General features: G+C 43.5%; 1 protein-coding gene across 2 annotated transcripts in view; it reads left to right on the plus strand.

The window, feature by feature from the left end:
* The window catches only part of DIRAS2 (DIRAS family GTPase 2), a 33029-nt gene that overhangs the window by 15596 nt on the left and 4096 nt on the right, over positions 1-13337 (plus strand). Inside the window, exon 1 of one of the 2 annotated variants that reach the window (XM_040449529.1) lies at positions 13113-13133. The exons of the other annotated variant lie outside the window; for it this stretch is intronic. The gene's annotated coding sequence lies outside the window, so the exon portion shown is untranslated. Of the gene's footprint in view, positions 1-13112; positions 13134-13337 lie in introns of those variants that run through there. 2 annotated transcript variants of the gene reach the window in all.

A 13337-nucleotide genomic window follows, 5' to 3' on the forward strand; every position in this document is an offset into this window, starting at 1 on the left:
CCCAAGCAGGCTCCATGCCAACAGTGTGGAGCCAGACACTGGGATCAATCCCACAAACCATGAGACCATGACCTGAGCTCAGATCAAGAGTCAGATGCTCAATGGGCGGAGCCCCCTTGACTCCCCGGTCTGTTCAGATTTCCCATTCACAGTCAGATTCCCGGTGGCTAAGCCCCCCCCCCCCCATCTCCCAGCAGTCCCCATGGTGTGAATTCGACTTGGGGCTCCTGCGAAGTGACCACAGTGCTGGGGCAGGCTGCTGGTCCCTCCTGGGTTCCCTTTTTCCCCGGAGGAGGCAGGGGCTCAGGGGAGACCCCTCCTCGTGGTGCTGTGCTGTCTTGGGGAAGGGGCCACGCGCCCAGTGTGGCCCCATCTCTTGTCCCCTGCAACGCAGTCTGTCTTGGCCTCTGCGGGGAGGGGGTGTTTCCACCCCCCCCCGCCCCCCCGCCCCCCGGTGTTCTGGGATCCTCTGAAGCGACGTCCGGTTCTCGGAGAGGTGTTAGTTGGTCCTCTCGTCGGGGGGAGCAGAGCCAGGAACAACCCTGTCACCTTCTTAGTGACGTCACTCTCCCAGAAGCATTTTCATGCATCTCTTTCCAAACTGCTGTCTCCATAGGATGGCTTTTCCAAAGGAGGTACGGTGCCCCTGTCTCCCGTCTAAAATGTCTAACATTTCATCTTTATATTAGAGAGACAGAGGAGATTGCCTATTTTCGCAAAATATCTGCTATGTGGCATACTAGTGAAAGCCATCTCCCATGCAGAAAACGGCGGTGGATTTAGAACAATTGTCTTTTGCATAAAAGAAAAACGCATGGCTTGCCTTTTAGTTTGGCAACACTTCCGTATTCTTTGCTACAAGATAACTGGTAAGCCATCCTGCGGGAGAAAGTACTTTTGTGGGTGCTTCTAATTTCCTTAAAGAGTATGTGAAAGAATTTTCTGTGTCTTGAAGGTTTTATTTTTATATATTACATATTATTATGTATTTATTTACATATATTAAAATACTTGCCATATATATAACATATACAATTGTATAGGTAACATACAATATACGATGTATACAATATACAATATATACAATATACAGTATGTAACATATTGTATATGTTTTATATATGTATGTATAATATTATATATATAATAAGGTTTTATTTATTTTTGTTTTTAATTTATTTTTAATTTATTTTATTATATATAACAAAGTTTTATTTTTATATGTTACATGTTAATATATATTATTTATATATATATTAAAAATACTTGTATATGTAACATACGTTATATATATGTATGTATAATATTATGTATATATATATAATAAGGTTTTATTTATTTATTTTTGTTTTTAATTTATTTTATTGATTGTATATAATAAAGTTTTATTTTTATATGTTACACGTTATTCTTTATTATTTATATATATTAAAAATACTTGCCATATATGTAACATACATTATATGTATGTATGTATAATATCATGTATATATTTTTGCCTATTATAAATTACAAATACCTGTTTTACATTAAAAAAACACCAGTTGGGGGCACCTGAGTGGCTCAGTGGGTTAAGCATCTAACTCTTGGTTTCAGCTCAGGTCATGATCCCATGATCTCACAGTTTGTGGGTTCGAGCCCCGTGTCAGGCTCTGAACTGACAGCACACAGCCTGCTTGGGATCCTCTCTGCCCTCCGTTGCTCCTGCTTGTGCTTTCTCTCTTTCTCTCCCAAAATAAATAAGCTTAAAAAAAATTAAAACGCCAGCTGGAGACAGCTACGTGGAAAAGAATGAAACTGGACCACGTTCTTACATCATATGCAAAAATAAACTCAAAGAGGTAAAAGACCTAAATGTGAGACCTGAAACCATAAACTCCTAAAAGATAATACAGGCAGTAATGTCTTGGACATTGGCCTTAGCAACATGTTTATGGGTAGGTCTTCTCAGGCAAGGGAAACAAAAGCAAACATAAGCTATTGGGACTACACGAAAATAAAAAGCTTTTTTTACAGCAAAGGAAACCATCAACAAAATTAAAAGGCGATCTAGTGAATGGGAGAAGATCTTTGCAAATAATATTATCTAATAAGGGGTTAATATTTAAAATTGGTAAAGAGCTTATGTAAATCAAGACCAAACTCCCCTCACCCCCAATAATCTGATTGAATATGGGCAGAGGACCAGAATAGATATTTTCCCAAAGAAGACATCCAGATGGCCAACAGACACATGAAAAGATGCCCATCATCACTCTTCATCAGGGAAATACAAATCAAAACCACAATGAAATGTCACCTCACATCTGTCAGGGTGGCGAAATCAAAAAGACAAAGCACAAACGTTGGCGAGGATGTGGAGAAAAAGGAACTCTCATGCACTGTTGGTAGGAATGCAAACTGGTGCAGCCATTGTGGAAAACAGTACGGAGGTTGCTCAAAAAATTAAAAATAGAAATACCGTATGATCCAGTAATTCCACTCCAGGGTACTTACCCAAAGAAAATGAAAACACTTATTCGAAAAGATATATGCGCCGCTGTGTTTATTGCAGCCTTATCTACAAGAGTTACAGATGTGGAAGGAACCCAAGTGTCCATTGACAGATGAATGGATAGAGAAGATGAGGCATACGGACAATGGAGTATTACTCAGCCATAAAAAAGAGCGAGCTTTTTGACACAACAGGGATGGACCGAGAGGGTATTACGCTAAGTGAAATAAGTCAGACAGAGAAAGACAGACGCCACACGATTTCACTTATCTGTGGAATCTGAAAAACAAAATAATGAAACAAATAGCCACAGAGTCATAAATACAGAGAACAAACTGCACAGAGCTGGGAGGGTCGGGGAGTAGATGAAATTGGAGAAGGGAGAACGTAAAATAAAAGAAAATAAAATGTCCAAATGCATGGTATCCGTAGCCCCTGGGGACTTCTGGCTTAAACGTCTTGCTGTAAGCACTTCCCGAGTGATGGAGCAACTTCCGCCCCTCTAGTTCTGTCTCTACAATGTTACCACACATCCTTTTGTAAGGTTGATGTTGCCAGCCTATGAGGGGTCGCTCTTATGCAGGCTTTTTTCAAACCTTTATTTTGTTTCCTTGAGGAATTCACTTGTCTTCTCCGGTAGGATTTGCCTTGGTCCGCTCACAAAAATGTATTTCAACAGCAGATAATCATTCGATACGTGCTGAGTGTTTCTCCCACGATGGGTTGGATGCCCTCATGTGCTGGTGAGTGAATTCAACAGGGACCCCACCCCGCCCTTGCGGGTGCGGATTTTGGAGAAGGAGTGGGGAGAGTGACCACAAACAAACAAACAAATAAATAAACACTGAGTGAAGGATGTTTGTGCCAAAGTACCTTATTATTGAAGGAGAATCATTCCAGCAAATTATGGACGCACTAAAGTGTGTTTGGAACAATTGTACTTTTTCTCAACTGTAGCCAATCTCTCTGCTGAGAAACTTGGAATATTGGTTTCTTCCTAACTTAAGTACTACTTTCTATTTATCTTTCTAGGGGATTCGGAGAAGGAATGCATTTTAGTTTGTCACCGTGCACTTTGGTGTGTCATTTCATATACTTTGCCACGGCAGGAAAATAAGTATTTTTTTCTGGCTTCTGGCTTTTTGGCTTTCACTGTTAATTAGAAGACGATTCTAAGGGTTTTCTAAAAAAATCACATTTAAGTACATTTTCTAACGCATTGGATTCATTACAACATGTTGGTAAATTTTGCTAAAGTATAGGGGTTTGTTCTAGAACACTGCATATCAGTAAATATACAATGTGAGTCATGTATGTAATTTTGCATTTTCCAAAGTAACCACATCTTAAAAACTAAAGGCACAGAGGAAGTTATTTTAAGTAATTTACTTTACCCGATGTATCTGAAATAACATCATTTTAACTTACAATCAATATCACAATCACTATCAATTTAAAATTCTTTCTTACACTAAGCGCTCAAAATCCAGTGTGGGACGCCTCCCTTCAGGGCAGCGGGAACTCCCATGGGGAGTGGCCACCATATTGGACCAGGCAGTCCACCGGGCTGGGCTGGGTTTCCAGTGCCCTGGTTAATGGTGATGCTTCATGTCACCTGTAATGCAGTCTATACTTAGGGCCAGGGGGGCGCCTGGGTGGCGCAGTTGGTTAAGCGTCCGACTTCAGCCAGGTCACGATCTCGCGGTCCGTGAGTTCGAGCCCCGCGTCACGCTCTGGGCTGATGGCTCAGAGCCTGGAGCCTGTTTCCCATTCTGTGTCTCCCTCTCTCTCTGCCCCTCCCCCGTTCATGCTCTGTCTCTCTCTGTCCCAAAAATAAATAAAACGTTGAAAAAAATATATATACTTAGGGCCAGGAAGTAGGTGCAAATCGTAATTGGTCTCGTCGGGATTTTGTCAGGTCAGACTAGAACCTTATTGCTTCTGCTGTGTGATGTGGACGAGAAAGGGGTGAGGGTGTGTGCCCTGCTGCTTGCTGTCCGTTGCGCTCACGTCAGGAGCGTGGTCTTTTAGTAGTGACTTGCTTGTTGCCAAAAATGTTTTCACTCACACTCGTATATTTCTATTGTGACGAAATACACATTACAGGAGATCTACCATTTCCAGGCGTGCAAGTCAGTGACCGTAAGCACGTTCACGCCATCGTACCTCCTTCCGTCCACGGACTCTTCACCTCCCCAAACTGAAGCTCTGTCCCCGTCAAACACTGTCCACTCCTTCCGCCCCCCAGCCTGGCGCACGCCATCACCATCTCTGGGAGTGTGACTACTCCGGGGACCTCGTTTACGTGGAATCCTATGGTATTTGTCTTTTCCTGCCTGGCTGATTTCATGCAGCATAATGTCCTCAGGGTTCATCCATGCTGTAGCAGGTGACAAAACTCCCTTGCCCTTTCCGGCTGAATGATGTTCCATTGTATGGATGGACCACATGTTTATACGCTCATCTCAGCGGACACTGGTTTGCTTCCACCTTTTGGCTGTAGTGATGAGTGCTTCTGTGAATGTGTCTTTTGAATTATTTTAATTATAGCTCCACGTATCGACTGTGTATCAGTGATTTGGGAGATACGCCCAAGAGTGGATTGCTGAGTCATAGGGTAATTCTCTGTCGAATTTTCCCACAGTGGCCACCCTGTTTTAGATTCCTACCTGTAATGCACGAGGGTTTTAATTTTTCCGTATCTCCAACACTTGTTATTTTCTGATTCTTTTTTGTTGCTGTTGTTTTTGTTGCTTTTTCTTTGATTTTGGTTAGTAGCCATCCCACTGGGTGTGCAGTGGGGCTCAGTGTGTTTTCCATCTGCCTTTTCCCCGGTGACTAGTGGTGTTGAGCATCATTTCCTGTGCCTCTTGGCCATTGGTAGAACTTCTTTGGAGAAATGTTTATAGAAGCCCTTTGGCCATTTTTTAGTTGGTTTGTTTTCTTTTTTGTTATTCAGTTGTAAGGGTCCTCTATATATTCCTTCTATTCGATCCTCATCAGAATATATATTTTCTCCCATTGTGTGTGTTCTCTTTTAACTTTCGTGATAATGCTCTTTGTTGCACAGAAGTTTCTAATTTTGACAAAGTCTGATTTATTTATTTATTTTTTGTACGCCATTGCAAGAGGCCCCAAGGAGCCAAAACGGTCTTGAAAGAGAACAGCGAATCTGGAGATGTCACACTTAACAGATTTCAAAACTTAATGCAAAGCTACGGTAGACAAAACAGTGCGGCACTGGCATAGGGAGAGACATATAGACCAATGGCATAGAATGGAGTCCAGAAGGAAATCTTCACATTTATAGCTAGTTGAGTTAAAAATAAAATTTTTTTAATGTTTATTTATTTTTGACAGAGAGAGAGAGAGTGAGTGAGCAGGGGAGGGGCAGAGAGAGAGGGAGACACAGAGCCTAAAGCAGGCTCCAGGTTCCGAGCCGTCAGCACAGAGCCCGACGGGGGGCTCGAACCCACAGACTGCAAGATCATGACCTAACCTGAAGTCGGACACTTAAGCGACTGAGCCACCCAGGCGCCCCGAGAGCTAGTTGATTGTTGACAAGGGGGTCAAGATCATTTGGTGGAGGAAGAATTGTCTCTCTAACGAATGGTGCTGGGACAAGGGGACATCCACAGGGAAGTGACCTGACACCCCTCCTCATACCCTATTCAAGAATCAACTCAAAATGGATCAATGGCCTAAATATAAGAACTAAAATCATCAAACTCCAGAAGAAAGCAAGGGTAGATCTTCATGACCTTGGGTTGGGCACTGATCTTAGCGAAAGCATGAGTAACAACCTAACCGATGATGGTTTGAGGGACTCTTTCGTAGCCACTTGCCAACCTTGCAGACTTTTATTTGGCCAAACCTAGAAACCAACCTGAGCAAGTACACATCACGTAGAGCCTCGTTTCAACAGGCTCGCGGCGAAGGCAGGCCCCGGGCTGCGCAACAGCACACTGAGCCTCACGCCCCGCATGGAACACGTTCTTTCTCCGTGTCCGCAGGGTCTCCGTGTCCCTGCCGCCTTCGTGCTTTGGTGTTCATTTCCCTGCAGGGCCAGCTGCAGGGTCAACCTCGGTGACCCATCCTCTGACCAAGGAGATGGTGTTGCTGCTTATTCGCATGACTCGCCTCTTCATTTCCCGTGGAAAGAAGAGGAGGAAGGCAGAAAATGCCCCAAATACGGCCAGGCTCTTGGGAGTCTGAAAAGTGTCACGAAATGCATGTTACTTGGCCCTTGGGCGTTCCCGACCATGATGCTTTCTCCAAATGGAATAGTAGCAGACACACACTAGTGAATCTTTTTCCTGTGCCTAAGCTGCGGGGTTATTTGCCTCCCGACAACAAAGGTCTTAAAGAATAATGTATTCTAATGCTTCCAATCCAAGACATGCCGCAATATATTCCCACTTGTTTCACTTTTGCAGATGTTAGGAGTCTTGCCATGAATGTGTGGGTGCCCCCGGGCCCCCCGCCGTGGGACGGTGGCTCCATTATCTGGGTGCAGATGTGTCACCTGCTTCAACACCTGTCCCCACACCGCAGGGCGGGCTGTTTCCAGAACACCAGGAAACAAGGTTCCTGAAAAACTGAGTCTGCTTCCTTAGGCAAAGACAGACCATAGCTGTTTAACTCTTTACGATCTGGCAAATGTTTCCCACTAACGGACAGATCTCTCAGTTTTTAGGGTCAGCTGAGAAGGTACATGAAATGAATCTTCCATTAAATCGAAATTCTAGAAGTGTGTAAAAGTACACGCTCCTACCTAGAGAATTTACATTCCGTTGAAAATTAATTTCTTTTAAAAGTGTCCTTATTTGTGTTGTAAAGTCGATAATAGTTCTTATGTTTACTTAAGTGACCCATTTATCTTTCGTCAGTAGTAGATTTAAAGAACTTTTTTTTTAAGTTTATTTATTTTGAGAGAGAGAGGGTAACAATGCGGAGGGACAGAGAAAGGAGAGAGAAGCCAAGCAGGCTCGTGCTGTCCGCGCAGAGCCCCACACGGGGCTTGAACCCACCAACTGTGAGATCATGACCTGAGCCAAAATCAGACACTTAAGTGACTGAGCCACCCAGGTGCCCTGAAAAATATATTTTCGTCATCTGAATGATCAAATGTATATTTCTTATAAATCATAATACTGTACCTCTAACCTAATATTCAGTATTTAAAACGTCTCATTTTGAATTCTTTATTATAAGACACACATTTTTATATTTTTGTGATCCTTTGGGATGGATTGTTTACTCTCTTTCTTTGATCTGTTCCCTCATTTGTCTGTGTATAAGCTTTTCAGAGGGGTGAGGGGCTGAGTGATCATTTCGTCCAGATAAGTCCCAGAAAAGGAAAGTAGAAAGGGGTCGTTGCAGACAGTTGTCCTATTCAGGGCAGAAGAGACTTTGGTGGACAGATCTGTGCATCCAGAGAAACTGCCCTAGCTGCCTCTCCCAGCCAGGTGGCGATTTCTTTCATAAATCAGGGGACAACCAGGGACGAGCAGACATTTGGTGGAAACCCCATGGCAGAGGAAGATTGCAGTGAACAGACATAACCAGAGATATCTCAGATACGTGATAAGAACAGAGGCAACAAATCGCAAGTAGCATTCTTGTTGAAAGCCCGCAAGGTATCCCCTTGTCCGAGATAAGAAAGCGCTTCTATGAGAGGGGCAAAATCAGAGTACGAGAAAGGTGATTGAAAATATAAGGAAAGCCCTTTTAGAGCAATTAAGAATAGGTACACTCAGGCCATCACCTAATACGAGTTCCACAAAGAGAGAGGAGTAGAGGGGTCGGGATGACGCACTTCCTAAAAATAGAAAAAATAAAAATTTCCCCAGGCTGCGGAAATGATCAGGTTTTTAATCCTCCCCCAACCCCCCCCAAAAATGTAGTCAAAAAGCAGTTCTAGATATATCCTGGGGGGATGGCGTAGCTCTCAGAATAAAGAGAAACCCCCACCTGCCAAAGAGGAGGGAGAATCCCGAGTTCCCTACAGAGGAGAGAGTATCTTACCGCCTTTGGATTTCACACCAATATCCCTGGTGATGACCAAGTTAAAAGACAAATGGCCCTTAAAATCTGTGGAGAAAATACTTGCAACTTTGTTTGGCTGCAGGATTGCATCAATCAGGGGAACGTGGCATGGACTCAGAAGTTTTAATGCCATCTAAAAGAACTTACCAGTAATGTTCATGCCAAAACATAAAATGGATCCAAGCAAGGTGATAATAAATTGAAATAGAGAAATTGGCAACTCGGAGCGCCTGGGTGTCTCAGTCGGTTGAGCGTCCGACTTCAGCTCAGGTCATGATCTCACGGTTTGTGGGTTCGAGCCCCACATCGGGCTCTGTGCTGACAGCTCGGAGCCTGGAGCCTGCTTCCGATTCTGTGTCTCCCACTCTCTCTGCCCCTGCCCCACTTGCTCTCTGTCTTTCTAAAATGAATAAAAATTAAAAAAAAAAAAAAAGACAAATTGGCAACTAAGAGTGACCTAGGTACAAAAGCAAAAAACCCCCAAAAAACTAGAGTTAAAAAAACCCAACCCAACCCAAGACCCCAACAATGCAGACACAGAAGATTATGTACCAGTCAGCAAAGTCTGATTGACGATGACCTTTCTCCTCAGTGGGTTCAGTCTTACTATCGACTTCTGCTTTGAAAAATCTTTCCAAAACCCTTTCAATAAGCTGTTTCTTGATAGAGTTTAGAAACAACCTGCAGGCAAGTACAGAAGACTTAATATAAATTTTGGAACAAATTGTAAATGTTATATCTGGGAAACTGAAATACTGGCAGGTGCTTGAAAATGGAGTGTAACTCACAAAAATCAGGCAATGGAGGAAGGTAGTGTGCTAATTTCACAGAAAGATATGGTCCAAAGTCAGTAAGTCAAGACATTAAGTTCAACGCTTCAAGCCATGAGTGCATTATTTAAAATTCTCATGGTGCACACCAGGAAGTGATAACTGAATTTCTGTTCTTTTTAACAGTGGTTGTTTCTGGAAAGAAGCTGTCAAGGGAGGGAAGGGGCCTCTGTGTGGATGAAAGAGTGTTTTACGATCTCCATTATCTCTTTAACCAAGTATATGCATTATGTCGCTTCTCATTTGTTCCTTTTAACACGTTAAGCTGAGACATGACAGGTGGTTGGGGTCGGGGGGCCGGTCTGGGCGGGGTCCCGTGCCTCCACCTGATCTCGCTCTTCTCTCCGTGAAGACCCATCGTCCTGTGTACATCCTGGATCTCGGTGGCTCCTGCCTTCTTCCGGGTTTGCTGTGTTGAATATGCACAGCCGATCCCTGCAGTCTCCCCCCATAAGTACCTCGGCTGATTGTCCCCTCCTCTTTCCTCAGCCCTCAATTTCCTTAAAGAGAAAGCCCCACCTCTGGTCTTTCTGGCCATCTCCTTGGTTGTCCTTGCTCCCACACGCACTGCAAGATGCTTTGACTCCCTTCATAGCTCAGGACATCCCAGTCAACCTAAAGTTTGCCAGACTTCCTTCACCTCTTACCGCCCCCAGATCAAAGCTACACACTCCATCTCCAAGGGTACTTTCCTTTAACTTGAGTCTGAGAATCAACCCTATGGGGTTTCCTGGCTTGTAAGTGATATTTCATTTCCATGATAAGTTTGAAAGAATATGGTCATTCTGAACAATCCGCAAGACCACTGCGTAACTCCTCCGTAACCCCCAGCCGCACGAAGATGGGCGGCATTTCCAGCATCCAGCGGGCTGTGGAGCGCATCTCAACTGGCACGTTCAACCCGCGTGTTGCATGTTCCACTCTTGGTATCGCTTTTTCTTATCGTAGGGATGTATTAATCCGATGCGTTGCCTTTTATGGTACGAATATTCCATTTCTACCGCGAGCATATGGGTTGTTTCCGTCGCCTGGCTATCAGGGATAAAGCCGAGCCTGTTACTTTAACACGTTATTTCTCACACTGGGGGCTCTGGATCTGTTCCTGTGTATCTGTGAATCCGTTTCAGAATCCGTAGACGATGTCGTCATGTATAGTGTCTTTCTGCTCCTCTCAGTGAGTTTGAAATCAGGAAGTATGTGTTCAACTTCCTTCCTTCTGTCATTCCTCCCTTCCCTCCCCCATTCCCTCCTTCCCTCCAGTCCTTTCCTTCCCTTATTTGTTTCTTTCTTTCTAAATTCGCCATTGCTCCACTATTCTGGGCCTTTTGAATTTCCAGGTGAATTTTGGAATCAGCCTGGAAATTTCCATAGAGTAGCCAATTGGAATTTATGTAGGGACTGCGCTGAATCTGTAGGTGATTTGGGGAATATTGCTATTTTAACAAAATTAAGTCCTCTGATACATAAACACGGGTGGCTTTCCACTCCTTTGGGCCTTCAGTTTCGTTCAACAATATTTTTTTTTAATTTTCAGAGTACAATGTTCATGCTTCCTTATTAATTTTATTCCTAAGTATCTTATGCTTTTTCATGATGTTGTAAATGGAATTGGTTTCTTAATTTTGTGTTCAGGTTATTCATCGCGGGTGTGGAGATATACAGTTGATTTTTATATGGATATCTGAAAACCTTTTAGAAGTAGTTTGTTAGTTTTGTTTTTGGAAGATTCCTTCCTCAAAAGTTTCTATTTACAAGGTTATGCCTTCTGCAATAAATAGTTTTATTTCTTCCCTTCCAATCTGGATGCCTTTTATTTCACATTCTTGACTTATTCTCCTAGTTAAAACCGTCAGTAAAATGGTAACTAGAAGTTGCAAGAGTGGGGACACTGGTCTTTTTCTTGATTGTAGTGAGAAAACAATCTTTCATCATTAAGTACTGTCTTAGCTGTGGTGTTTCATAATACGTTCTTTTCTGGAGGAAGAAGTTCCCTTTTATTCCCGATTTGCTCCTTTTTTTTTTTTTTTTTTTTTTAAATCATGATTGAGTACTGAAGTTTGTCAATTGTTTCTTTTTTGTATCTACTGAGATTATCATGCTTTTGGTCTTTTCTTGATATGGTATGTTATGTTAATTTTTGGATGTTAAGCCGACTTTGCATGCCCGGCATAAATCCTACTTGGTTATGATGTATAATCCTTTTTATGCATTGGTGGATTCGTTTTGCTAGTCTTGGTTGAGGATTTTGTATTTGTTCAGAAGAGATACTGCCCTGTAGTTTTCTTGTCATGTCTCTGTATCTCAAGCTGGTATCAGGGTAATTTTGGCCTCAGAGAGAGTGACAGGTGTATCCTCCCATTCAACTTTTTGGAAGAGTTTGCAAAGGATTGGTATTAATCCAATATAATTAATCCCGTGAAGCTGTCTGGACCCGGCTTTCCTTGTGGATGGTTTTTTGATTACTGTCTTGCTATGTAGGTCTTTGCGCATTTTCGATTTCTGCTTGATTCAGCTTTGGTAGTTTGGGTCTGCCTCCTCTGAGTTATGTAGCGTGTTTCTATGCAGTTGGTCACAGGAGCCTCTGATAACTATGTTTCTGCAGGGTCAGTAGTGATGTCTCCTCTGCCACTTCTCATGTAAACATTTTGAGTTTTCTTGCTTCTTTGGCCAGTCCAGCAAAAAAGCTTGTTAATTTTATTGTTATTAAAAAAAACAAACCCACTTCTGAGTTTATTGATTTTTCTCTATTGTTTTTCTATTCTTCATTCTACTGACTTCCACTGTAATCTAGTATTTCCTGCATTTTTCCTCCTTTGGGGTTACTTGACTCTTGTAAGGTGGGAGATCAAGTTACTGATTTGAGATCTTTGTTCTCATTTAACGTAGGTGTGTATCCCTGTACGGGCCCCGTGACTTCTTGACAGTTTTGGGCTTTCTTGGCATTTTTTACCTTCTCTCCAGTTCTTCCTCCTGTCCCTGCTGCTCCTTTGTGACCCCCTTTTCTGCCTAGTCCTTACTAAACAGCTAGAGAGCTTGGGCCCCCAACTGTGCTGAGTGGCAGTCCTTGTCTCACAAACACCCCAGAGCAGCTCTGAGGAGAAGGTGGTGTTACTATCTCCATTATCTGGTGCAGGCAACTCAGGTGCAGAAAGCTGAGGTAGATGACTTGCCAGTCTCTCTGGATTTGGAATTTGATCTTCTCTCTCACTATACGTCTTCACCCTGGCTGATTTTTACTTATTAGCGTGCTCTTTATATATGGATGAAACCCGCATCCTTATCACTAGCCTGGACTTCCCCACTGAGTTTTCAGACCACAGCCCAGCCGCCTACCAGATACCTCTCTCCACTTGTGTGTCCTACAAACCTGACCCGGGCCCAGCTGCTTCCTGCTCAGCTTCTGCAAACCTACTTGTCTCTTTGGCCTTTTATCTCGACTGATGAGGCCACCGCTCCCTGCTTGCCAGCTCTGCCCCAGATGTCCATGCACGCCAGCTATCTGCCCTGGCACCGTGTTGGCTCCCTTCACACCCTTGGGCATCTGCAAGGGACCCCATCTTCTGCGTGACCCGCCCCTCATCCCTTCACACCTTCACCCGGCCCTCTGTGAAATCTCCCCTCAGGGCCCCACACAGAACTGGATGCCCCAGCAGGCTCTCTTTCGGCCTTTGTTTATGACTTTACCATGGCAGCTACCACACAGGGTGTAACAGACGCCTTACTGTGCCTGTCCGTCCTCTAATGCTGGGAGCTTCTGCTGGGTAAGCACCGAGTGCGCATTATCTAGAGGGTTTCTTGTAATGCTTATAAAACAGTGACCTTGATGCCATTTTTTAAAAATTTATTTATTTGGGGAGAGAGAGAGAGCAGGGGAGGGGCAGAGAGAGAGAGAGAGAGAGAAAGAGAGAGAATCCCAAGCAGGCTCTGCAACGTCAGCACAGAGCCTGACTCGGAGCTCGAACTCA

Source organism: Herpailurus yagouaroundi, unplaced genomic scaffold (assembly GCF_014898765.1).
Source record: "Herpailurus yagouaroundi ecotype Mexico unplaced genomic scaffold, PumYag 199, whole genome shotgun sequence".
In the NCBI taxonomy this organism is placed as follows: domain Eukaryota; kingdom Metazoa; phylum Chordata; class Mammalia; order Carnivora; family Felidae; genus Herpailurus; species Herpailurus yagouaroundi.